This window comes from Cyprinus carpio, chromosome A8 (genome assembly GCF_018340385.1).
Source record: "Cyprinus carpio isolate SPL01 chromosome A8, ASM1834038v1, whole genome shotgun sequence".
NCBI lineage: Eukaryota > Metazoa > Chordata > Actinopteri > Cypriniformes > Cyprinidae > Cyprinus > Cyprinus carpio.
This window is the reverse complement of record NC_056579.1, coordinates 16,430,515-16,456,847: the sequence shown is the minus strand read 5'-3', so window position 1 is coordinate 16,456,847 and position 26,333 is coordinate 16,430,515. Positions and strand designations below refer to the sequence as shown.

Sequence of the window (26,333 nt, the reverse complement as noted above, 5' to 3'; positions counted from 1 at the left end):
CTGTTTTAGAAAGCAAGAGACAATTCAGTAACAATGGAGTTCAAAGCATAAAATACAGGTGCATCTCAATAAATTAGAATGTCGTGGAAAAGTTAATTTATTTCAGTAATTCAACTCAAATTGTGAAACGCGTGTATCAAATAAATTCAATGGAGCACCTCACCTGGAGCATTGCTTTAGAAAGCAAGAGACATTTCAGTAACAATGGAGTTTGAAGCGTAACATAAACGATCAGTTGAAAAGTAGATGGCTGTAATCAGTTAGAGGAAAGTTCATGGATTAATTTGAAAGATCACAGCAACTAATAACTGGTATGGTATCATGTGCTTGCATCAACTGCTCCAGTAGCACAATCGGTCAGTGTGTGGTTCTTATAAGGTAGTGTGAAGCAGAACAATGCCGAGGTTGAAAGTTCGAGTCTCACCTGGTGCAAGGTTTTAGAATGCTAGAGACATTTCAGTAACAATGGATTTCAAAGCATAAAATACAGGTGCATCTCAATAAATTAGAATGTCGTGGAAAAAAAAAATATTTCAGTAATTCAACTCAAATTGTGAAACGCGTGGATTAAATAAATTCAATGCACACAGACTGAAGTAGTTTAAGTCTTTGGTTCTTTTATTTGTGATGATTTTGGCTCACATTTAACAAAAACCCACCAATTCACTATTTCAATAAATTAGAATACTTCATAAGACCAAAAATAAAAAAATAAAAAAAATTTTTAGTTAATTGTTGGCCTTCTGGACAGTATATTCAATTACTGTACATGTACTCAATACTTGGTAGGGCCTCATTTTGCTTTAATTACTGCCTCAATTCGACGTGGCATGGAGGTGATCAGTTTGTGGCATTGTGAGGTGGTATGGAAGCATTGGTTTCTTTGACAGTGGCTCATTTGCATTTTATGGTCTCTTGTTTCTCATTTTCCTCTTGACGATACCCCATAGATTCTCTATGGGGTTCAGGTCTGGTGAGTTTGCTGGTCAGACAAGCAGACCGACACCCAGGTCATTTAACCAACTTTTGGTGCTTTTTGGCAGTGTGGGCAGGTGCCAGATCCTGCTGGAAAATGAAATCAGCATCTTCAAAAAGCTGGTCAGCAGAGGGAAGCATGAAGTGCTCCAAAATTTCTTGGTAAACGGGTTGCAGTGACCTTTTTCAAAAAAAACACATTGAATCAACACTAGCAGATGACATTGCACCCCAAATCATCACAGACTGTGGAAACTTAACACTGGACTTAAAGCAACTTGGGCTATGAACTTCTCCACCCTTCCTCCAGACTCTAGGACCTTGGTTGCCAAATGAAATACAAAACTTGCTCTCATCTGAAAAGAGGACTTTGTACCACTGGGCAACAGTCCAGTTCTTGTTCACCTTAGCCCTGGTAAGACGCCTCTGATGTTGTCTGTGGTTCAGGAGTGGCTTAACAAGAGGAATACGACAACTGTATCCAAATTCCTTGACACGTCTGTGTGTGGTGGCTCTTTGATGCCTTGACCTACGCCTCAGTCCATTCCTTGTGAAGTTCACTAAAATTCTTGAATCGATTTTGCTTGAAAATCCTCATAAGGCTGCGGTTCTCTCTGTTGGTAGTGCATCTTTTTCTTCCACACTTTTTCCTTCCACTCAACTTCTGTTAACATGCTTGGATACAGCACTCTGTGAAAAGCCATCTTCTTTGGCAATGAATGTTTGTGGCTTACCCCCCTTGTCAAGGGTGTCAGTGATTGTCTTCTGGACAACTGTTAGATCAGCAGTCTTCCCCATGACTGTGTAGCCTAGTGAACCAAACTGAGAGATCATTTTGAAGGCTCAGGAAACCTTTGCAGGTGTTTTGATTTGATTAGCTGGTGCAAGGTTTCTAGAATGCGAGAGACATTTCTTTAGCAATGGCTTTTGATGGGTAACATAAACGATCAGTTGAAAAGTATATGGCTCTAATCAGTTTGAGGAAAGTTCATGAATTAATTTATTTGATAGATCTGTGAATATTGTGTGTTGTTTTGAGATTTTGGGGATTTTTCTATTGTAGCAATATGGGAGAGTGTTGTGTGTATAAAAATATTTTGAGGAGAAATGTGGAGGTTGTGAGTTCAAGTCTCACCTGGTGCAAGGTTTTAGAAAGCAACTGATCGTTTCTGTTACGCTTCAAACTCCATTGTTACTGACATGTATTGTCAGTAACAATGGAGTTTGAAGTGTAACATAAGCGATCAGTTATAAAGTAAATTGCTGTAATCAGTTAGAGGAAAGTTCATGGATTAATTTGAAAGATCACAGTAACTAAAGACTGGTATTGTATTATGTTTGGTATAATGCGCTTGGATCAAATGCTCCAGTAGTGCAATCGGTCAGCTTTCGGTACTTATAAGACAATACGCAGTAGAGCAATGCTGAGTTTTTGAATTCGAGCCTCATCTGGAGCAAGGTTTTAGAAAGCGAGATACATTTCAGTTAACAATGGAGTTTGAAGCGTAACATAAACGATCAGTTGAAAAGTAGATGGCTGTAATCAGTTTGAGGAAAGTTCATGGATTAATTTGAAGGATCACCATAAATAAAGACTGGTTTGGTATTATGCATTTGCGTTCACAGCTCCAGTGGTGCAATTGGTCAGCGTGTGATACTTTTAAGACAGTATGCAGCCGAGCAATGCCGAAGTTGTGAGTTTGAGCCTCACCTGGAGCAAGTTTTTAGAAAGCGCGAGACATTTCAGTAACAATGGAGTTTGAAGCGTAACATAAACAATGAGTTGAAAAGTAGATGGCTGTATTCAGTTAGAGGAAAGTTCAAGGATTAATTTGAAAGATCACAGTAACTAAAGACTGGTATGGTAGTATGTTTGGTATAATGCGCATGGGTCAAATACTCCAATAGTGCAATTGGTCAGCTTTCGGTGCTAATAAGACAATACGTAGCAGAGCAATGCAGAATTTTTGAATTCGAGCCTCACCTGGAGCAAGGTTTTAGAAAGCAAGAGACATTTCAGTAGCAATGGCGTTAGAAGCCTCTCGTAAATGGTCAGATGAAAATTAGATTCCTTTTATCACTAGAAGAAAGGTCACAGTGAAGTTTTTAAAATCAATCTAATTAAAGACCATAATGTTTGGTAATACGCATTCAAATCAACATCTCCAGTGGTGCAATCAGTCAGTGTGTGGTTCTTATAAGGCAATTTGAAGCAAAACAATGCTGAAGTTGTGAGTTCGAGTGTAACCTGGTGCAAGGTTTTAGAATGTGATAGACATTTCAGTAACAATGGAGTTCAAAGCGTAACATAAATGATCAGTTGAAAATTAGAAGGCTGGAATCAGTTAGACAACAGTTCATGGGTTAATTTGAAAGATCATCTTAACTAAAGACTGGTATGGTATTATCTTTGGTATTACACGTTTCAGCCTATATCTCCAGTGGTGCAATTGGTCAGTGTGTGGTGCTTATAAGACAATAAGCAGCAGAGCAATGCCGAGGTTGTGAGTTCGAGCCTCAACTGGAGCAAGGTTTTAGAAAGCGAGAGAAATTTCAGTAACAGTGGAATTTGAAGCTTAACATACAGGTCCTTCTCAAAAAATTAGCATATTGTGAAAAAGTTCATTATTTTCCATAATGTAATGATAAAAATTAAACTTTCATATATTTTACATTCATTGCACACCAACTGAAATATTTCAGGTCTTTTTATTGTTTTAATACTGATGATTTTGGCATACAGCTCATGAAAACCCAAAATTCCTATCTCAAAAAATTAGCATATCATGAAAAGGTTCTCTAAACGAGCTATTAACCTAATCATCTGAATCAACTAATTAACTCTAAACACCTGCAAAAGATTCCTGAGGCTTTTAAAAAAACTCCCAGCCTGGTTCATTACTCAAAACCGCAATCATGGGTAAGAGGTTAACCCAGAAGGCCATCATTAACACCCTCAAGCGAGAGGGTAAGACACAGAAAGAAATTTCTGAACGAATAGGCTGTTCCCAGAGTGCTGTATCAAGGCACCTCAGTGGGAAGTCTGTGGGAAGGAAAAAGTGTGGCAAAAAACGCTGCACAACGAGAAGAGGTGACCGGACCCTGAGGAAGATTGTGGAGAAGGACCGATTCCAGACCTTGGGGGACCTGCGGAAGCAGTGGACTGAGTCTGGAGTAGAAACATCCAGAGCCACCGTGCACAGGCGTGTGCTTTTGAATCAGAAAACAGCGGCAGAAGAAGGATAGCGCCTGACCTGGGCTACAGAGAAGCAGCACTGGACTGTTGCTCAGTGGTCCAAAGTACTTTTTTTTTTCGGATGAAAGCAAATTTTGCATGTCATTCGGAAATCAAGGTGCCAGAGTCTGGAGGAAGACTGGGGAGAAGGAAATGCCAAAATGCCTGAAGTCCAGTGTCAAGTACCCACAGTCAGTGATGGTCTGGGGTGCCATGTCAGCTGCTGGTGTTGGTCCACTGTGTTTTATCAAGGGCAGGGTCAATGCAGCTAGCTATCAGGAGATTTTGGAGCACTTCATGCTTCCATCTGCTGAAAAGCTTTATGGAGATGAAGATTTCGTTTTTCAGCACGACCTGGCACCTGCTCACAGTGCCAAAACCAACTGGTAAATGGTTTACTGACCATGGTATTACTGTGCTCAATTGGCCTGCCAACTCTCCTGACCTGAACCCCATAGAGAATCTGTGGGATATTGTGAAGAGAAAGTTGAGAGACGCAAGACCCAACACTCTGGATGAGCTTAAGGCCGCTATCGAAGCATCCTGGGCCTCCATAACACCTCAGCAGTGCCACAGGGCTGATTGCCTCCATGCCACGCCGCATTGAAGCAGTCATTTCTGCAAAAGGATTCCCGACCAAGTATTGAGTGCATAACTGAACATAATTATTTTGAAGGTTGACTTTTTTTTGTATTAAAAACACTTTTCTTTTATTGGTCGGATGAAAAATGCTAATTTTTTTTGAGATAGGAATTTTGGGTTTTTCATGAGCTGTATGCCAAAATCATCAGTATTAAAACAATAAAAGACCTGAAATATTTCAGTTGGTGTGCAATGAATGTAAAATATATGAAAGTTTAATTTTTATCATTACATTATGGAAAATAATGAACTTTTTCACAATATGCTAATTTTTTGAGAAGGACCTGTCCAGTAAACAATCAGTTGAAAAGTAAATGTCTATAATCAGTTTGAGGAAAGTTCATGGATTAATTTGAAAGATCATCTTAACTAAAGACTGGTATGGTATTATGTTTGGTATTATGCATTTGAGTCAACAGCTCCAGCGACGCAATTGATCAGCATGTGGTACTTATAAGACAGCATGCAGCAGAGAAATGCTGAGGTTGTGAGTTCGAGCCTCACCTGAAGCAAGGTTTTAGAAAGTGAGAGACATTTCAGTAACAATGGAGTTTGAAGCGTGACATAAACAATGAGTTGAAAAGTAGATGGCTGTAATCAGTTAGAGGAAAGTTCTTGGATTAATTTGAACGATCACCACAACTAATGACTGGTATGGTATCATGTGCTTGAGTCAACTGCTCCTGTAGCGCAGTTGGTCAGTGTGGTGCTGAAAAGGCAATATTCAGCAGTTCAATCCTGAGGTTGTGAGATCGAGCCTCACCTGTAGCAAATTTTTAGAAATCGAGAGACATTTCAGTAGCAATGGCATTTGAAGCGTAACATAAACGATCAGTTGAAAAGTAGATGGCTGTAATCAGTTAGAGAAAATTTCATGGGTTAATTTTAAAGATCATCGTAACTAAAGACTGGTATGGGATTATATTTGGAATTACGCTTTTGTATCAAGAGTTCCAGTGGTGCAATCGGTCAGCGCGTGGTACTTATAAGACAGTATTCAGCAGAGCAATGTCGAGGTTGTGAGTTCGAGCCTCACCTGGAGCAATGTTTTAGAAAGCAAGAGACATTTCTGTAACAATGGAGTTTGAAGCGTAACATAAACGATCAGTTGGAAAGTAGATGGCTGTAATCAGTTAGAGGAAAGTTCGTGGATTAATTTGAAAGATCACAGCAACTAATAACTGGTATGGTATCATGTGTTTGCATCAACTGCTCCAGTAGCACAATCGGTCAGTGTGGTTCTTATAAGATAGTGTGAAGCAGAACAATGCCGAGGTTGAAAGTTCGAGTCTCACCTGGTGCAAGGTTTTAGAATGCTAGAGACATTTCAGTAACAATGGATTTCAAAGCATAAAATACAGGTGCATCTCAATAAATTAGAATGTTGTGGAAAAAAAAAATATTTCAGTAATTCAACTCAAATTGTGAAACGCGTGGATTAAATAAATTCAATGCACACAGACTGAAGTAGTTTAAGTCTTTGGTTCTTTTATTTGTGATGATTTTGGCTCACATTTAACAAAAACCCACCAATTCACTATTTCAATAAATTAGAATACTTCATAAGACCAAAAAAAAACTAAATAAATTTTTAGTTAATTGTTGGCCTTCTGGACAGTATATTCATTTACTGTATATGTACTCAATACTTGGTAGGGCCTCATTTTGCTTTAATTACTGCCTCAATTCGACGTGGCATGGAGGTGATCAGTTTGTGGCATTGCTGAGGTGGTATGGAAGCATTGGTTTCTTTGACAGTGGCTCATTTGCATTTTATGGTCTCTTATTTCTCATTTTCCTCTTGACGATACCCCATAGATTCTCTATGGGGTTCAGGTCTGGTGAGTTTGCTGGCCAGTCAAGCACACCGACACCCAGGTCATTTAACCAACTTTTGGTGCTTTTTGGCAGTGTGGGCAGGTGCCAAATCCTGCTGGAAAATGAAATCAGCATCTTCAAAAAGCTGGTCAGCAGAGGGAAGCATGAAGTGCTCCAAAATTTCTTGGTAAACGGGTGCAGTGACTTTTTCAAAAAACACATTGAATCATCACTAGCAGATGACATTGCACCCCAAATCATCACAGACTGTGGAAACTTAACACTGGACTTAAAGCAACTTGGGCTATGAACTTCTCCACCCTTCCTCCAGACTCTAGGACCTTGGTTGCCAAATGAAATACAAAACTTGCTCTCATCTGAAAAGAGGACTTTGTACCATTGGGCAACAGTCCAGTTCTTGTTCTCTTTAGCCCTGGTAAGACGCTTCTGATGTTGTCTGTGGTTCAGGAGTGGCTTAACAAGAGGAATACGACAACTGTAGCTAAATTCCTTGACACGTCTGTGTGTGGTGGCTCTTGATGCCTTGACCCCAGCCTCAGTCCATTCCTTGTGAAGTTCACTCAAATTCTTGAATTGATTTTGCTTGACAATCCTCATAAGGCTGCGGTTCTCTCTGTTGGTTGTGCATCTTTTTCTTCCACACTTTTTCCTTCCACTCAACTTTCTGTTAACATGCTTGGATACAGCACTCTGTGAAAAGCCATCTTCTTTGGCAATGAATGTTTGTGGCTTACCCCCCTTGTCAAGGGTGTCAGTGATTGTCTTCTGGACAACTGTTAGATCAGCAGTCTTCCCCATGATTGTGTAGCCTAGTGAACCAAACTGAGAGATCATTTTGAAGGCTCAGGAAACCTTTGCAGGTGTTTTGATTTGATGAGCTGATTGGCATGTCACCATATTCTAATTTGTTGAGAACCAAAGATTTAAACTACTTCAGTCTGTGTGCACTGAATTTATTTAATACATGAGTTTCACAATTAAAGATGAATTACTGAAATAAATTAACTTTTCCATGACATTCTAATTTATTGAGATGCACTTGTAAATGATCAGATGAAAACTAGATGGCTGTAATCAGTTAGAGGAAAGTCCACGGATTAATTTTAAAGATCGTCGTAACTAAAGACTGGTATTGTATTATGTTTGGAATTACGCATTTGTATCAACAGCTCCAGTGGTGCAATTGGTCAGCGCATGGTACTTCTAAGACAGTATTCAGCAGAGCAATGCCGAGGTTGTGAGTTCGAGCCTCACCTGGAGCAATGTTTTAGAAAGCAAGATATATTTCTGTAACAATGGAGTTTGAAGCGTAACATAAACGATCAGTTGGAAAGTAGATGTCTGTAATCAGTTAGAGGAAAGTTAATGGTTTTATTTTTAAGATTGGTATGGTATTATGTTTGGTAATTTGAGCTTGAGGCAATTGCTCCAGTGGCGCAATCGGTCAGCGTGGTACTTATAAGTAGGGCTGGGAAAATAAATCGATGCATCACAAATCGAGAAATGATTCAGCATCGATTCTGAGATTTTCCGAATGCATCGCGATTCTTTCTTGAATTGATTCTGAGCTTAGTTTTGTACATCAGGTGGCATTGCATGCTTTAGAAACAGCCATACTGTGCTTGTTTCCAAATCCTTACACACACTTGAACCTAAAATAATAATTCATGAAATTCGAAAAGGCTGAAGCGAATTACAAAGGTGTACACATTGGGCTGTGTTTACATTAATCTTGCGTCATAAAAGCATTCTAAGCTGAGGTGAAATTACATGACTCAGCCGAGTGCACAAGCGCTCTTTAGCACTCTTCTTCATGAGCATTTGAGTGTTCAGATAAAAAGTAGGTTAGAGCGCCATCTGCTGTTAAAATCAAAGCTCAGAATCGATTCCAGAGGAATTGCGATGCATTCTGAAAACCTGAGAATCGATCCACGAATCGATTCTGCATCGATTGATCATCCCAGCCCTACTTATTAGACAATATTCAGCAGAGCAATGCCGAGGTTGTAAGTTCGAGTCTCACCTGGTGCAAGGTTTCTAGAATGCGAGAGACATTTCTTTAGCAATGGCTTTTGTAGCGTAACATAAACGATCAGTTGAAAAGTAGATGGCTCTAATCAGTTAGAGCAGTGTTTCTCAACCCTGGTCCTGAGCGCCCCCCACTGCACATTCTGTGTGTCTCCCTAATCAAACAAACCTGATTCAACTCATTAGCTCATTAAAAGAAACTCCAGGAACTGAAATGGGTGTGTCAGATAAGGGAGACAAGACATACAAAATGTGCAGTGTTGGGGGGGTGTACAGGGGTTGAGGAAATATGAGTTGTGGGGTGTTTGGTGGGTTTAATTGAATGGTGTTGTAATTAAAGACTGGTATGGTATTATGCATTTGAGTTATCAGCTCCAATGGTGCAATTGGTCAGCGACTAGTACTTTTAAGACAATATGCAGCAGAGCAATGCAGAGGTTGTGAGTACGAACCTCAATTGGAGTAAGGTTTTAGAAAGCGAGATACATTTCTGTAACAATGGAGTTTGAAGCGCAACATAAATGATCAGTTGAAAAGTAGATGGCTGTAATCAGTTAGAGGAAAGTTCATGGATTAATTTGAAAGATCACAGTAACTAAAGACTGATATGGTACTATGTTTGGTATTATGAGCTTGAGGCAAGGTAAGGTTTTAGAAATCTAACGCGCACTCACAGAATTCCCTAATCACTTCCCTCTGGGGAATCACCGCTGCCATTTTTAAGTGCGTTCCACTTTGTGAAGTGAATGAGTGAAGTTTATATGGATAGAACCTCGACTCCTCGATTTGAACCGTGGGAGCGAGTCTGCTTCATATGCACACTCCTGCATACCTAACTAGTCTTCTAACAATCAATCACGGTCCCTAAGGTTGCAAAACTCTGGACTTTTGGTAGTACCCTAGGATAGCAAAGTCCACTAAAGGAGGTAGAGCTTCTTCACATTTGGCTCCAACACTTTGGAATAGCCTTCCTGATAACGTTCGGGGTTCAGACAGACTCTCTCTGTTTAAATTCATTTTTTGGCCAGGCATTCAAATAATGTATCTCATAATCTTGGACTACAGTTAAATCTGATCAAATGCACATTATTATTCATTAGCTTGGGGTAAACAAATGAATTTGACTTTGTTGGAACAGCAGCTATGCTAATTATGTCCCTATTTGTTTCTCTGTTTCTGTCATGGGATTGACATCCCGTGGTTACTAGGATTTACACAAGCTTCAGCCTGAATCCAGAACACTTGAAATGAGATGATGCCAACCCCTCAGAGGACCTCAGATGATGCAAACCCTGAAACAACATACAGAACCACCAAATTTTGTTTTAAGTTTGATTGCATCATAAGATAATTGCTGTTAATAGTGTTTGATTACATCTTTAATAAATGTTTCCATACATTTCTGCCATATGTACATAAATTGACAGTCACTACTGATAAGCTTCTACTAAATATTGTACAAACTTAATTTTCTGCAAAGCTGCTTTGCAACGATTTGTATCGTAAAAAAGCGATATTCAAATAAACTTGAATTGGATACTTCTGGCCACTTCATAGATCACAATGCAACACGATTGTGACTTCCTCACAGATCGCGTTTCATTTATCCCCACTGCAAACAACTCTACAATATATAAATGACTTTTTTTTTACATTTATAACAGCCCAAGCATATACCTATATACATATAGAATGCTGCACCAAACTAATTCGTAAGGGCAAGAATGTAAACAATAAACCAACTCTATAGCTGATTCTAAGGGTCCTATCATACACCCAGTGCAATGCAGTGCAAATGTTTTTGCTAGTTTCAACCCAACACAGTTCTCATTTTCCCATCCTGCACCGCGTTGTTTAAACAGCACGTTACGCCCAAAAAACACCCATTACTTATTTAGAGAATAGGGACAACCTGTTTAGACCATGCGCCCAGGCGCATCGACCATTTTCCCGTCATTAAAGGGGTTGTCAAACCTCTCCATGAAGTACCCCCAGCACTGCACGTTTTGTATTTCTCCCTATATCCCACATCCCACATCCACTTCAGGTCTTGCAGTCTCCACTTATGAGCTGATGAGTTGAATCAGGTGTGATAATTGAGGGAGAAATACAATGTGCAGGGCAGGGGTTACTCCAGGACAGGTTTGAGAACCACTGAGTTAGAGGAAAGTTAATGGATTAATCTGAAAGTGCACCGTAACTAAAGAGCATAGTGTTTGGTATTATGCATTTGAATCAACGGCTTCAGTGATGCAACCAGTTAGTGTGGTGTTTCTAAGGCAGTACATAGCAGAGCAATGCCCATGTTATGAGTTTTAGCCTCACCTGAAGCAAGGTTTTAGAAAGCGAGAGACATTTCAGTAGCAATGGATTTCAAAGCATAAAATACAGGTGCATCTCAATAAATTAGAATGTCGTGGAAAAGTTAATTTATTTCAGTAATTCAACTCAAATTGTGAAACGCATGTATTAAATAAATTCAATGGAGCACCTCACCTGGAGCATTGTTTTAGAAAGCAAGAGACATAAACAATCAGCTGAAAATGTTATTCCTGTTATCAATTAGAAGAAAGGTTATGGTGTAGTTTTTAAGATCAGTTTAACTGAAGACCATAGTTTTTGGTAATATGCGTTTGAGTCAACAGCTCCAGTGGCGCAATTGGTCTGTGCCTGGTATTTTTAAGGCAGTATGCAGCCGAGCAATGTTGAAGTTGTGATTTTGAGCCTCAACTGTAGCAAGGTTTTAGAAAGCAAGACATTTCAGTAGCAATGGAGTTCAAAGCCTAACATAAATGATCAGTTGAAAATTAGATTCCTGTTATCACTTAGAAAGGTTACGTTGTCGTTTTTAAAATCAATCTAACTATTTATAAGATTGTATTTCCAAGTGTGCTAGATGACGCCAACGTCTTTGGAGTTCAATCCGCGATGTGTGTGCATGTGTGAGAACAAGAATTCATGTTTACAGCACAACACTTTAGCACATAGTTTGCTTGCTGTTCTTTACTGTAGAGGCCTAGGATTTCATCATGATTGTCTTGATGCAGGAGGGCAATCAAAGAAGAAAAAATGTTATGTCTGCCTGTTTGCGCTGGTTGGGTTGTAGTGGTGGAATTAATGAAATTCGTCCCCACTTTAATTAGAGGGGTTTAAGGAGAGCAGCATGTGCATTTCAAAGCGAGATCAATACGTTCAAGTTATTTTTGTGGATGAGCAGTTTTTCTCTTTCCTCCAAGTGAGGAAAAAGTCTATGTAAGGCTGTAATTAAGCTTTCTCTCTGCCTTTAAGTTTACAGGCTATCACGATTAGCAACGTACAATCAGAAATAAAGTTTCCATTAGAGCAATGACACAGAAGAACCATTTTTGGTTCCCCAAAGAACATCTCAGTGATTCATTCTTTAAAGAATTTTTGTGGGAAGAACATTTTAATGATCTAAAGATCCCTTTTCCACTATAAAGAACCTATATAAAATAGAAAGTTCCCATGGATGTTAAAGGTTCTTCATGGAAGCAAAGATGCCAATAAAGAACCTTTATTGTAAATTTTAAGAGTGTAACTCACCCATTTTACCATCGATAGTGCACATTACACATTACATTACTTAAAAATAAAGGGTCTTTATTGGCATTGATGGAACCATGGAACCTTTCCAATGCATATAAAGTTCTTTATAGTGGATAAAGTTCTTTAGATGATTTAAATGTTCTTTACACTAAGAAAATTTTGGTTCATATAAGAACTGTTACCTGAAAGGTTTTTGGGGAACCCAGAATGGTTCTTCAATGGCATTACTGCAAAAACACCCAAATTGAACCCTTGATTTTGAAGAGTGTAGATCATTCAAATCCTTTGCTGGCTCTCTGGAACGCTTTTTAATAATGTTGATTTGGTTGATTGTTGGTTAGCTCAGGACTGAGGTTCTACATCAAGGTCAGTTCCCTAGTTTTGTGCTTTGAAACATGTGCACAAACATTTATAAACTCCATGCTTGTGACAGCCATAATGGCTTAGGAGTTAACGCTCAAAGCTCTTTCCGTCACACTTGGGCTCAGAGGAGTCTTCCACAGGGCACTTAAGGCTTAATCTGGCTGTTGAGGGGAACCTCAAGTGGTTTTTAAGGCATTGACTCCCTTAAGCACCCTCTCAGTGCTCACTCTCTCTTAAACATTTAGCCTCTGCTCATCTTCTCGCACCCTTAAAAGCCGAAATTAATGACAGGAGCTCAGCTGCTCATTTATAATTGCTTCATTATATGGCTGTGTTCTCCTGACAATAATGCTGTTTGTGGTGTATTTCTAATTATGTGGCATTTTTGCGCTCGTTATCAACGACTTCAGGTTTCCTCTAATTGCACAGAAAATAATGACTGCCTCTGCTTTAGCATCGTCTGCTCGCTCACTAGACACGACTCTATTGGACTGCAATCCAAACAATCCCTCCGTGTCACTAGAGTCAGGTCAGACTGGCCACAAATGCCCAGACATCACTTCTGGATGGCTTCAACTGTCCTCTTTTGGCCCTCGGGTTCACAGCAGCGACTTCCAAGAAAGATTTGGGAGAGTTTTACCAGATGGATATATTGTTTTTAAATGTCTGTCTGTCTATTTGTCTGTCTGTCTGTCTGTCTATCACATTTCAAGGGAAGTGACATGCTGCATATGGCACTTCAGCGCAAAACATTGCTTTGCTCAGCAGGGTAAGAAAATTTTTGAACTAAACGAAAACAAACAAACACAAAAGTCATAATTATATCCAATAAGGCCCCTGATAATGTCACCACCCGACGTATACGAGTGATGACATTTGCTGATGCATCCCGCTTAATAATTTGTTGCAGTGATGATGATAGCATCACAAATAAAGTCTTCTTTAGATAGAAACTTAATTCAACTGCAGGGGATTAAAAACCTCCGCTTAACGCCCACTGTGCTCAGCGCTGTTCCTTTCTTCCTTGTTACACTGAAGGATATGGATAATGCCATTATAATAATTAAAGTGTGTCATGAGCTGAACAAGCCTCACTGTTTGGAGTGGTGTGTAATGTTGACCACCACTGATACTTTCATTTGGGAAAGAAATCCATTTACGTCTGAAACAAATAATAAAACACCAGGAGCATTAGAGTCAGTTTTATTCCTTGGTTTAAAGAAAGACGAAAGCAAGTCTAACTATTTCTCACTCTTTCTCCCTTCCTCTCTCTCTCTTCTCTTTTTTTTTTTGATTTTGCTGTTGCAGCATCTACAGTACCTCCACCACAGTAGGAGCCCTCAGAGGTGGACTTAATTTGTTGCTAAGAAAAAGCCGGCTCTAGCGTGGAGCCGCTAGTTCTGTACGGAACCAAGTTCTGCATTTAACCCATCAAAAGTGCACTCACACAGCAGTGAACACACACACCGTGAACACACACCCAGAGTGGGTAGTGGGCAGCCATTTATGCTGCTGCGCCCGGGGAGCAGTTGGGAGTTCGGTGCCTTGCTCAAGGGCACCTCAGGGGATGTTGTGGCCTAGTGGTTAGAGAGAGACTCGAACTCCTAAGGTTGTGGGTTCTAGTCTCAGGCCGGCAATGCCACGATTGAGGTGCCCTTGAGCAAGGCACCAAACCCCCAACTGCTCCCCGGGCGCAGCAGCATAAATGGCTGCCCACTACCCACTCTGGGTGTGTGTTCACAGAGTGAGAGTGTGTGTGTGTGTGTGCTTGTGCACTTTCGATGGGTTAAATGCAGAGCACAGATTCTGAGTATGGGTCACATCACACTCAGTCATGGTGTTACTGGCCCAAGACTTGAACCCACAACCTTAGGATTAGGAGTCAAATTCCCTAACCATTAGGCTATGACTTCCCCAATGTGTTTTTTGTGGATATATTTCATATTCCACTCTGAATATGCTTGGCTGCCTGGTGAGTGCTCATTGTTTTAAAGTCATGAATGTGTTCTGAAGGAGTCATCATAACACATTAGTTTTTCGACTTACATGCACATCTAAAGGTGGGATGGCTCGTTGTGCCAATGATGCAATGATGAAACTTACTTTAGCATTTATCATGTATTTAAAGATAAGTCGATAGCAGATTATATGATATCATATAATTTTTTCCACTCAAGTGTTCCACTCATAGTTAAATAAGGACACTTTAGCATGCTTTTAAAAAAAGTAGTTATTATGGACATATTTTACTTTAAAATAATAATATACTTTAGGTTAAATTGAATGTAATGTTTTTGAACAGTTAATTACATGTTATTTGCTATTAAATAAAAAATACAAATATATGTATTCATTTATATTAGATGCCATTAGTTGAACTTAAGAGTGCTTTTTGATCCACTTAAGTAAGATTTTATGTACATTTTTATATGCAATTTCATAATTACTTCTATTGTCTTTGAAATATTGTAGCTAATATGGTCATTTCTGGTAACTAAAATTTACTTAATATGCAAAACAAAAAATATAATATTTTGACATTGACATGCAAAATATAAAATATATAATTTCCATTAAAACAATTATGTATTTAAATATACATTTAATATATACTGTAATGATGTTGTAATATTAAAACATAACTTTTTAAAGAAATGTAATATCAATTAATGCACTACAGTTAAATTTATAATAATATAATAACAGTACATGTGCTCTAGTATGTTGGTCAAAAAAGTGTACTTCCTTCAAAGATTATTAAGACAATAATTAATTATTAATTTAAATGAAAACTTTAGACATTATTACAAAGTGCACTTTTTAAAAAGTGTTATGAAAAATTGTCATAAATGTGCACTCAAAAGTACGCCTGAGTTGCCTTTTATTTCAGTAATATATTATTTGAAAGCACAAAAATTATATATATATACTTTCATGATTTGAATATTTTCAATACATTTAAGCACACTCAACCTGTAGCACATGCTAGCAATGTAACTTAGTCATTTTGGATGGAAAAGTGTGAGAAATATGAAAGCAGAAGTGTGTGCACTAGCAAATGGCTTTGAATGGCTTTGTGCATGTTAATTTTTGTGATCTATTATGGAGGAGGTATGACATGATAAAATCAGGATTCAGGAATTTGCCAGGACATTTATGAGGACATTGCCATCTGCATTAACCCATTTATACATTCAAATGCCAAACGTGCCAGGATAAAATTTCTGTTCTGTCTTTTAAATGGACACCCTGTGTCACTTCATGCCAGTTTGGTAATGGTCTTTGCTTCTTGAGTGGCCTTTAAAGTTCAGTGTGTCAACATCACAAGCCATTTCAAAGTCTTTAGCATTATCATGGAAAAATTATGTGATTGTTAAACACCCAAGGGGATCCTCATAATAGCAGGACACCCTATCAGATAGGGGCGGCATGAGAGAGAAAGAGAAGACAATCTTAAATAATTATTTAATTATAATTATAGAACAGTTAGTTCTGGTCCTCAAATTGGATTGGCTGAGTTTTGTTCCAACTGTTCTAATACAGTCTAAGGACACTGGTACTTTTCACTGGTTGTATTGTTGTGGAGTAATTCTTGATCAAAATAATTGTTCTGAAGAGGTTTTGAAGCCAGAAAGACATTTATTAACAAAAGTCAAATGATTTCTTGCAAGCACCACTCCAGAATATCTGTTCTGAACTCTCCTATATACACCCGGAGCTGTTTAAAGAATTCCATATATGCACTTTATTTTTACCACATATGAGTTCCTAAAGGATGATCAATAGTTTGTCATACATGCATTTCTAGCTCCTGAGCATAGTTACAGTTTCTTCCCATATATGAGTGTTTTTCAAGATTTAAATAGTTCACTCTTTTCTACACACTACACATACACACAGTCAAATAGTAACTGTGTACAGTTACACACAATCAAATAATATATAATAGTATTGTTGTTTTCTCTTATGAGTAGACATAATCTTATGTATTTTATTGAATTAAGATTAATGGATACATCCTACTGTATCACTCCACTTGTCTGTGTTTGCAACGTTCCACAGAATATGTGTGAGCAGTGCTGAGGGAAGCAAAAATGTAAAAGCTTTTTGAGATTTAGTTTGGTCAGAATGTGATTTTCAGTTGTGTCTGTTTATTATAATGAATCGGTTCATCCAAAATGATTCTTCCTCTTATCCACCTTTTTCCTGAGCACAGAAGTCTTGCCTGACCATAATGATGCTTTACATTTCCAGTCTCTGGTGTTTCTAGTAACATATTTTCTGAGCTGATAATGTATTGTTAAACCTATGAAAATTAAAGATTTAAAAAGCATGTTGCTCCATAGTTTCATCACTTTACAATGTAGCATGACAGTCTTTTTGCAGTGACTCAACTGTGAAAGTTTAATGAGTGGGTAGATGACATTGAAAACAGATAGCGCTCATATCTTCCATAAAGCTGTCTCGTATCCTACCGGAACAGGACAGCATCCAAATAGAAGTTAGAATCCATCAATGCGACACTCTGTGGTTACTTAATAAGAAGGTGGATATGTAGTGATGGAAAGTCAGATTCATTTTAGTTCATCCTAGATGATTAATTCAGTTTAATTCAGTCTAGTGAATCAATTTGTTTGGTAGATTCATGAACAGATTCACAAAAATGATTCTCTAATTCTAGTCCCTGTATTATGTACTATGTTTCGAATTGGTTATGTGTTGTTTTGATGACACAAGCTTGATGGTTTAGCTTCTCCTGCAGCCATTTCTATTAGTGGAGAGAAAAAAAAAATGGTACTGCTCGGAAATTGCTAGTAAAATTGACAAATAATTTCAAAGAAACAATTAACACATGAAGTTTAGAAGCATAAAATAGTACTTTCTTGTAAAACGTACTCCAATAATCTTTGTTTTAATAATAATAATAATAATAATTATTATATATATATATATATTATTATTATTGTATAAAAAAAAATATAATAATAATAATAATAATTATTATATATATATATATATTATTATTATTGTATAAAAAAAAACTAACAAACAAACAAACAAAAAAAATACATTGCACTCAAGTAAATAATGCAATTTTTTTCTTCTTTCAGACCTCCAAAAACCAAACAGGTTTTGGTCCTGCTAAACATTCATTACCCTCTGCTGGTAAGCGTCTGATGTCAGTTGTTTTTAAGATGCAAGTTTCTCTTCTCCCCTTATCTCTCCCGTCCACCCTGTCTCTACAGAGTCTCCGTGTCAGATACCAAAAGAAAAACTTTTAACATGCACGCCAGCGAGCTCGCAGAAAAGATTCCACTTCTACCATACTGCCTTTAATTGTCCCTCAGAGACCAGTGGAATTGGAATCTAAGTGGAAAAGCAGTCTAACTCTTCATCCCTCTGTCTCTTCGTCTTCTCTCCATCTCTCTAGGGTGGTGGTGTACAAGATGGAGGAAGGAGTGGCAGTTTGTTTTGGGGCCTGCGACGTGGCTGTCTTTATATTGTTGCAGGAGCCCAGTCTGTTCCTGTTCTTCAGCACTCTCTCGCTCACTTCTTCTCAGCTCCAGACTGTTGGGTTTTATTAACCCTCCTAAGCACGGGGGACCTAAGGGAGGTCAGACATTGGTCGTTAAAAATCTATTGTGACTCGTCGGGAAAATGAATAAATGAGCACATTATTCCCCCCTTCGTGTTCTGCGCTGTTTGTCTAATCAACTGCGAGCAGTGGGCGAAGTCAAGCGGGGCTGACGCACACATTTTATTTAAGTTTTTTTGGTCTGTCAGAGGAGCTTAGAGGTGTAATGAAGAAAGGAGCGGTGATTTGAAATATAATCCCATTACCCTGATGAAATTACAAAGACGGTGAGAGTTCACAAATCACATGCTGTGTTTTCTATCAGCAGTGATGCCACTGTTGAGGTGGAGGCACCCAATGGAAACCAGCACAGTCAATGAGAAGTGACAGCACTGTAACAGTACTGAGACCGCAGAGCAGGGGAGGAAAGCAGGTGTCTGGATCCCTCTGCACGTCACGCTGGTGCTGTGTTTAGCTTATCTCACTCTCTGAGGTCTTCACACCGACCACTGTCATGGCAGGCTGTGTTAATTTAAAAGGTTTTACTTTACCATCATATTAGGATGCATTTAAATTAAGACTAAAGGTGGAAGGACTGATGTATATGTATATATATATATATATATATATATATATATTTATATATATATATGGTTTTTTTTTTTTTTTTTTTTTTGCACAAATTACATTCCAGGAATTAAGGCTTTATTTTTGTTAATGACAATACTTAAACGTAATGAAACTATCTAATAATAAATAATAATAATAATACTAAATATAACAACAATAATAAAACAATAATAATAATAATAATAATAATTATTATTATTATTATTATTATTACTAGAAACTATTTTTATATTATAAAATATTTTAAATAATTAAATAAAATAGGAGGTGAAATAAAATAAGTAATATCTTGAATTTTAGTTGTTTTAGCTTATCATTCATTCATTCATTCATTCATAAAGTCGTCTTCATAAATAAAGTCCTCTTGAGGCCTCCTTTACCCTTAGTTGAGAACCATTGCTTTAGAAATGTAACTGAGGTTCCATTTAATAATATTTGTGCATAAATGTTTTTACTATCTGTGTACAAAATATCCTCACATGAACAGGTGTATATTCACATAAATTGTTCAACTGCCAGATTTTTGCCGATGGTCAAGTGTTTATCGAAAGGACTGTGCAACAGGCATAATTTCTGAAAAAAATGTTCAAAATCTTTTTTTGCACAATGAATACGGAAATGGTTTGTGTTTATTTCAGTATTTTAGTTTAACATATTATGATTGAAAGATTGAAAGTATACATAAAAGGTGTTTAAAAGTAGCAAAAAAGTGACCTGGTAAACAAAAAAGATGAGATCTGTATCATAAACTGCTTAAAGCAGTATAACAAGTTATTCATTTCATTTTTTTCTTTAAAACTGTTTTTAATTTAGAATTTAAGACTGAAAAGTATGACTGGCTAACTGCTAGTTTGTCAAACTAGTTCTGAAGTCATAACATAATGGCTGTATTTATGCAACTGGCCCATGATTTTAATAAAAATCAACACCTAGGGCATAAAAGTGCCTGAAGGTGAAGAAACACTCAAGTTTAAATTCAAATGAAACATAATCACTGTGTTAAAACATGCCTGCACGAGTTTAAATACAAATACATGTGTACACACAGTTAGTGACCCAATGTGTGAGAAAATAAAGACACTTCAAATGCATTGACCATGTTAGCAAGACATCTGTGTGGTAATGGAAAGATTATGTGCGTCCTTTCTCAGGTTACCGTGTAATCTCACAATTCAATCTGAGGCAATCCCAGCGAAGTGGGCATTGTATTATTTGTGAGTGAAGAATCCATATACCCTCTTTGATTTTTCCATCTGATAAGGCCAATGCGAGCTATTCATTCCTCAGGAAATAAAATACAGTCACATTCCGGAGGGTGTGGGGGATAAATATTATCTTTCAGAGTTCCCCTGTCTGTTCTCTTGCAGAGTTTCTAGTTTAATTGGTTGCCTCATGTGCCCTTTAGGAGAACATTACAGAGGGCTAATAATGCTAAAATCTACATCTGCCTATAAAATGCTAGCCATTTTTAACACTAATGAAGTCAATAGTGTCTTGGTGGGTGTTAAGATGTGAGTGTGCACATGAAATGTGGATTAGACTATGGTGCAAGAGTATGGCATGCCACAGATTGCCCTTTCTCAGAATAGAGTTGTATGGAGGTTATTTGTGTCTAATTGGTGTGGTGGAATGATAATGACTTGACTGAAATGCCCTTTTAAGCATCGCAAGCTCACTCATAGCTTCTCCATTGCCCCGGCGCTCTCGACTTGACCACATGGACACGTTTTCGGACTATAATGTGGAAACTTCTTCAATAATTGCATTATGCATTGCAGCTGTCTCCAATTAGGCCCAAATGTGCATTACTGATGAATGCTGAATTTTCAAGTTGGACATAACGCAACTAGTTGCAACACTTGACCGCATGTAAAAAGCAGACCAGGCAACATTCATAATGAGCATGCCAAAATAATATTTGTGCTTAAAGAGACAATCTGCAAGCCAAATCTCATCTCAGGCCCGGACTAGCCATCGGTAGCACCAGGAGAATTCCCAGTGGCCTGGCGCTGATTTGTCCCACTGCACCGTTTTATTTTATTATTATTATTATTATTATTTGTTTTATTATTATTATTATTATTATTATTAATACAAACCTGATTCAAAAAAAGTTGGGACACTGTACAAATTGTGAATAAAAACCGAACGCATATTTATATATATTTTATATGATATTTTATTCAGAATACAACAAAGGTGACATATCAAATGTTTAAACTGAGAAAATGTACCATTTTAAGGGAAAAATAAGTTGATTTTAAATTTCATGGCATCAACACATCTCAAAAAAGTTGGGACAAGGCCATGTTTACCACTGTGTGGCATCCCCTCTTCTTTTTATAACAGTCTGCAAACGTCTGGGGACTGAGGAGACAAGTTGCTCAAGCTTAGGAATAGGAATGTTGTCCCATTCTTGTCTAATACAGGCTTCTAGTTGCTCAATGGTTTTGGGCATTTAATTTGTGTTTTTTATATGTTGCACCGGTCCCCCCAGAGTGAGTTTTTTTAAGACGACCGTTATTTTAGAACGTTCCCCTTACTGTTTCCATGGCGACGCGTCAGGCTTGTCACGTGACACACCGCTTCTACAATAACACTGTGTGACAGACGATGGATCGCATTTATTTCGTTTTTCCTTTTTTTATTTAAAATATTCACAAACTTGCATACCATGTCATGAACAATCTGATATTCCGATTCACAAATATGTGTAAATGAGTGTGTTTTTTCGTTTAAAAAGCTTTCTAAATGATCTTGATCGTGATCTGTAATGTGAGACGGGCGCCGCCATGTTTGTTCGCGCTGCAGTTCAGAGAGTCCTGTCAGTCGGATTTACAGCACGTGAATTCATCAATTTCTCCCGAAATACAAGTAATAAGTGGCAGGTGAACTGGGTGATGAATAGAGTGAACTTTACAGTTACTTATTCGATGTGTATCTGATATGAATAAAACACGTCTGAAAATTAAATTTGAATGGATTGTTATTGTTGCTTCCATAGACATATGCGTGTATTTTTCAAACTCTAAATTTATTGTTTTACTAGTACTTATGTGTATTTAAATGTCTGAAACCTAAAATATGCATTATGTGGTTAAGAACACTGCATAGTTGTGATAATATGACAAGAGCAGTGGACGTCTGTCTCTGGCTCAGCGCCAGCCAACGCGCGAAAACGCAGTTTGAATTTGACAGTTATGTGACGTCACTGAACGTTCTAAATCCCATATGTGGGCCCATACTCTCAGGGGCACGGCAATTAGAATCCCATATGTGGGACCATACCGCTCAAAAGGTTAAGTCTTCTTTGTCGCATCTTCCTCTTTATGATGTGCCAAATGTTTTCTATGGGTGAAAGATCTGGACTGCAGGCTGGCCATTTCAGTACCGGGATCCTTCTTCTACGCAGCCATGATGTTGTAATTGATGCAGTATGTGGTCTGGCATTGTCATGTAGGAAAATGCAAGGTCTTCCCTGAAAAAGACGACGTCTGGATGGGAGCATATGTTGTTCTAGAACTTGGATATACCTTTCAGCATTGATGGTGCCTTTCCAGATGTGTACGCTGCCCATGCCACACACACTCATGCAACCCCATACCATCAGAGATGTAGGCTTCTGAACTGAGTGCTGATAACAACTTGGGTTGTCCTTTTCCTCTTTAGTCTGGATGACATGGCGTCCCAATTTTCCAAAAATGTGTAGGCTATGTACAGAAAAAAAGTGCCCAAAATCACACCTGTTGGGGTACAACAGCTTGTCACTGGAACAGAACCCTTTGTTACCCTTTGTTCCTTTTTTTACCCCTAATAGGTAGGCCTACATATTAGTACCTTAAGGGTACAAATTACTACTCTAAGGTAATAATATGTACCTATTAGGGGTAAAAAAGATGTCATTTTAAGAGTACTGCTCCAGTGACAAGCTGTTGTACCCCAAAAGGTAAAATTCTGGCCCCTTTTTTCCTGTGTGGCCTGGATGATGAAATACTTTGCTATGGAAGCATTAAGATGCCACTGATTGTTATTATTTTTCTTTATTGTTTTCTTGTAATCACAATTTTGTTTTTTCATGATGTCGACATAAGTTGTATTCTTGTTATCATGACCTAATTTTCTTGTAATCTTACATAACAAAAGTTGTTTTCCGACAGCAGCACTAACTGTACACTAACCAAATGAAATAATAAAATTCACAAATATCAATAAGTTAGTTCTCTGAATAAATAAAGCAGTAAGGATTTCATCAAATCATGAGTCTGTTTTGATCAGAAGCTGTCATACATGTAATGGTCAGATAGTCTATCCTATAAGACAAATGAAACAATTTAGAGTAGTTATCTGCACATCTGAAGGAACTCCGCCTGCACTTGCCATGTTCAATGCTCTGTTGTCAGACTATTTAAACATGTTAATTACACACAATATGTTTAGCATACTATTTCTGAAAAAAAAAAAAAAAAAAAATCAACAAAGATTAAAGGGGTAATATGATGCGATTTCAGTTTTAGCTCACAGACTAGTTCTTAAATCTTAGCATAATGCCTGTATTTATGCAACTGGCCCTTGATTGTCATAAAAATCAACCCCTGCAGCATAAAAGTGCATGATTATTGTTTTTATTAAAACATATTTGTTGTGTAGCCAGATATCAACTTTTATCACCTTGTTACTGACCAATCAAATTCGAAACTTGTTCAATCCTGTGCTCAATCCACTCATTTATTCTGCGCATGCGACAGCTCATCATGTGCATGGGAGCAGATTGTACAGAAAAAATACTTTGCTTTCCCCTCTGCCCAGTGGAAAACACGGCTGTCATGTGCCCGTCCACGCTCATCTCCACGCTCAGCTTGCCCATTCGCCTTTATTCAAAGTGACAGTACAAGGGCTGGGGACCCTCTCCTCTGGCATCCCAGCTCCAGGCCTGCTCATGCGTCTCTGAGGCAGCACATTACTTCTAATAAAGCCTCACTTTAGCGGACGAGAGTCCTGTATGGGTGGAGGAATGGGGTTGTGGAGTGGGGGGCCAGGAGGAGTGGTATAGATACACATTTTAATGAAGGGAGGACATGGGCGCAGGTGGCACGGCTGGCCAGGTGGCACCTCACGCCCTGGGGCTCCTGGGCGGCACCGCTGTTGCAGCGTGCCCCGCTCTGGGGGGTTGAAGTGGTGGAGATTGCATTTTAATTACCAACCACTTCTTCTCCGTCCTTTACAGGGGTCACAGCCTGCATGTGCCTCTTGGAGTGGAAGGAGGGAGATGTGGTGCAGGTAAAGTTTGTGAATGTTTATATGTTCACAATATATGGATATGGTGTTTGTGAGATTGTATGGGCCTCTGGAATAAGAACATTAGGCCGCAATAAGGCTCAACATAGATAATTAATTAATGCTTTTGTATTAATAATCTTGACTGTGATAGTGGGCTTGACATGACATGTGGCCAAGTATGGTGACCCATACTCATTGTATATTGATTATAATAAGAAATGTATATAAAAATAGAAAACTTTTGTAATTATTTATAAATTTTAATAATATTCCCCATATTACTGATTTTAGTGTATTTTTGATCAAATAAATGCAACTTTAGATAACATAAGAGGCCTCTTTAAAAAACATTAAAAAGTCTTATCAACCCCAAACTTCTGAACAGTAGGTAGTTGGGATATAGGGTGGTTCAAAAGCCCTGATCACCATGTCAGGGTTTATACTGTGATCCCTTCTTTGGCAGAAAAGAGAGAAAACTTTAGGCATCCTAAATAAACTCTCATGTTTTTCCACAGAGGTAAAAGTTTTGGCTTTGCAATGGCAAAAATTTGTGTTTTGGATTGTGACGATCCACAAGGCGGCAGTCCGAGTGCGATTCCTGAGTTATCCACAAACTGCGAGAGAACTTGACATATTAACAGCTTGCACTCCTCAGTCCCTAAATCATGTGTACTGTATGTCCAGTGCATTTCCTTGGAGGAAAGGGGGAAATGTAGAGCCTCGCTCATGTGTTAAACCACTGTGGGGGCCCATTCATTAAACAACACTTAAAACCAAAGTCCACACCTGGTTTTCTTCTCTCATTTTTTTTTTGTTTGCACATTCTCTCCCTCTCTCTTGTTCTCCCTCTTGGGGTAGGCCATCCTTCTCTCCTCACAGTGCTAACTCAAAACTCTGGACATTTTAAATGTTTCTTTTCTGGGATTCAGGTTACAAGCGTGAGCTGTGACCTTGGAGGAAGATGCTTTATGGATTTGACCTGGGAGTCCCCTCAACAAGCTTGGCTCCTCGATCAGCAGGCTGATGGAGGGAAGGAATGAAGGGAAGAAGGAGAAGGATTGAGGAGGATGGGGGTTGGGAGGAAAGGGGTGTCTGGAAGCACAGGACAGGTGAGCTGCTGCCTCCCTCCTCTTGTCCTGCGACTCTGGGGAAGAGGCACTTCAGCACGCCAGCACAGATGTTGTTGCATTGTCTGGAGCTCCAGCCCAACGGGGAGCAAGCTCTCATTAGCTATTGTCTTCCACTCTCCGTAGATCCCTGTGATAAATGCAGCAGTCACTGCTACACCGCCATGCCAAAGAAAAACACCTCGGACGGTTCAAAAAAGAACAGGAGCATCCTCAACAAGTCTGGTTTAATTCAACATATTCATTTTCTCTATGAGTCTTCACATATTTTATCATTTTAATGTGTCTATAGGTTAGTAGTTTAAAATATTCAAACTCGCTCCTGTCTGTCAGTGCGTTATATATGAGCTCCCATCAGCCTCACTGTATTTGTCATAAAAGCAGATCTTAATGGTGAAATCACTGGTGTGTGTGGAATACAGGAAGTCATTGATGTTTTATGAAGATTAACCATTATATAGAGCACAGAGCTTGCTGTCAGGTAGGACCATGCCAGACGGATTTACACAATATATAATGTACTCTACCATGAAAAGAAAGAAACTAAGAAAGAATCCCATGAAACTCTAGGCCTTATTGCTGAAATCAGCCGTTAGAGTGCAACAGAAGTAAAAATTACATTAAGTTTTTCCATATGGGAATTGATATTGAATGATACCTTATAAGCCGTTAAAGACAAGTTTGTTAATCAATGGTATATGCTTTTGTTGAAGGCATCAGCCTGCATTATTACAGCTTATTTTTTAATAATCAATAATCAAATCATATATGGAAACATTAGCTTGTGGCAGCTCGTTGATACACATCCACTTGTTTGTATGAATTAAGTTTCATTCATTAATTTATTTGATCGCTTGCATCATTATTCGGCATCTCTAATAGTAAGAATCTTCACCATGGTTCATTCAAGACATTTGATTGCATAGCATTCACAATACAGATTGTTTTAAAGCAGCTTCTAGTAAGCTCTGTTACCTCTATAATGGCTTAATTCTTTACACTGAGCAGTATGACGATATATAACAATGATAAATGATCCACTGTTTGAGCTCTAGCTGTATTTTCCTCTTTAAAA

The 26,333-nt window shown here is 38.3% G+C and overlaps 1 non-coding gene across 1 annotated transcript; it reads left to right on the top strand.

Moving 5' to 3' along the window:
- Positions 1-7,859: 7,859 nt before the first annotated feature.
- trnar-ucu lies at positions 7,860-7,953 on the top strand. The gene is made up of 2 exons: positions 7,860-7,897; positions 7,918-7,953. It is a non-coding gene; the product is annotated as a tRNA-Arg (tRNA).
- The last annotated feature ends 18,380 nt before the right edge of the window (positions 7,954-26,333 follow it).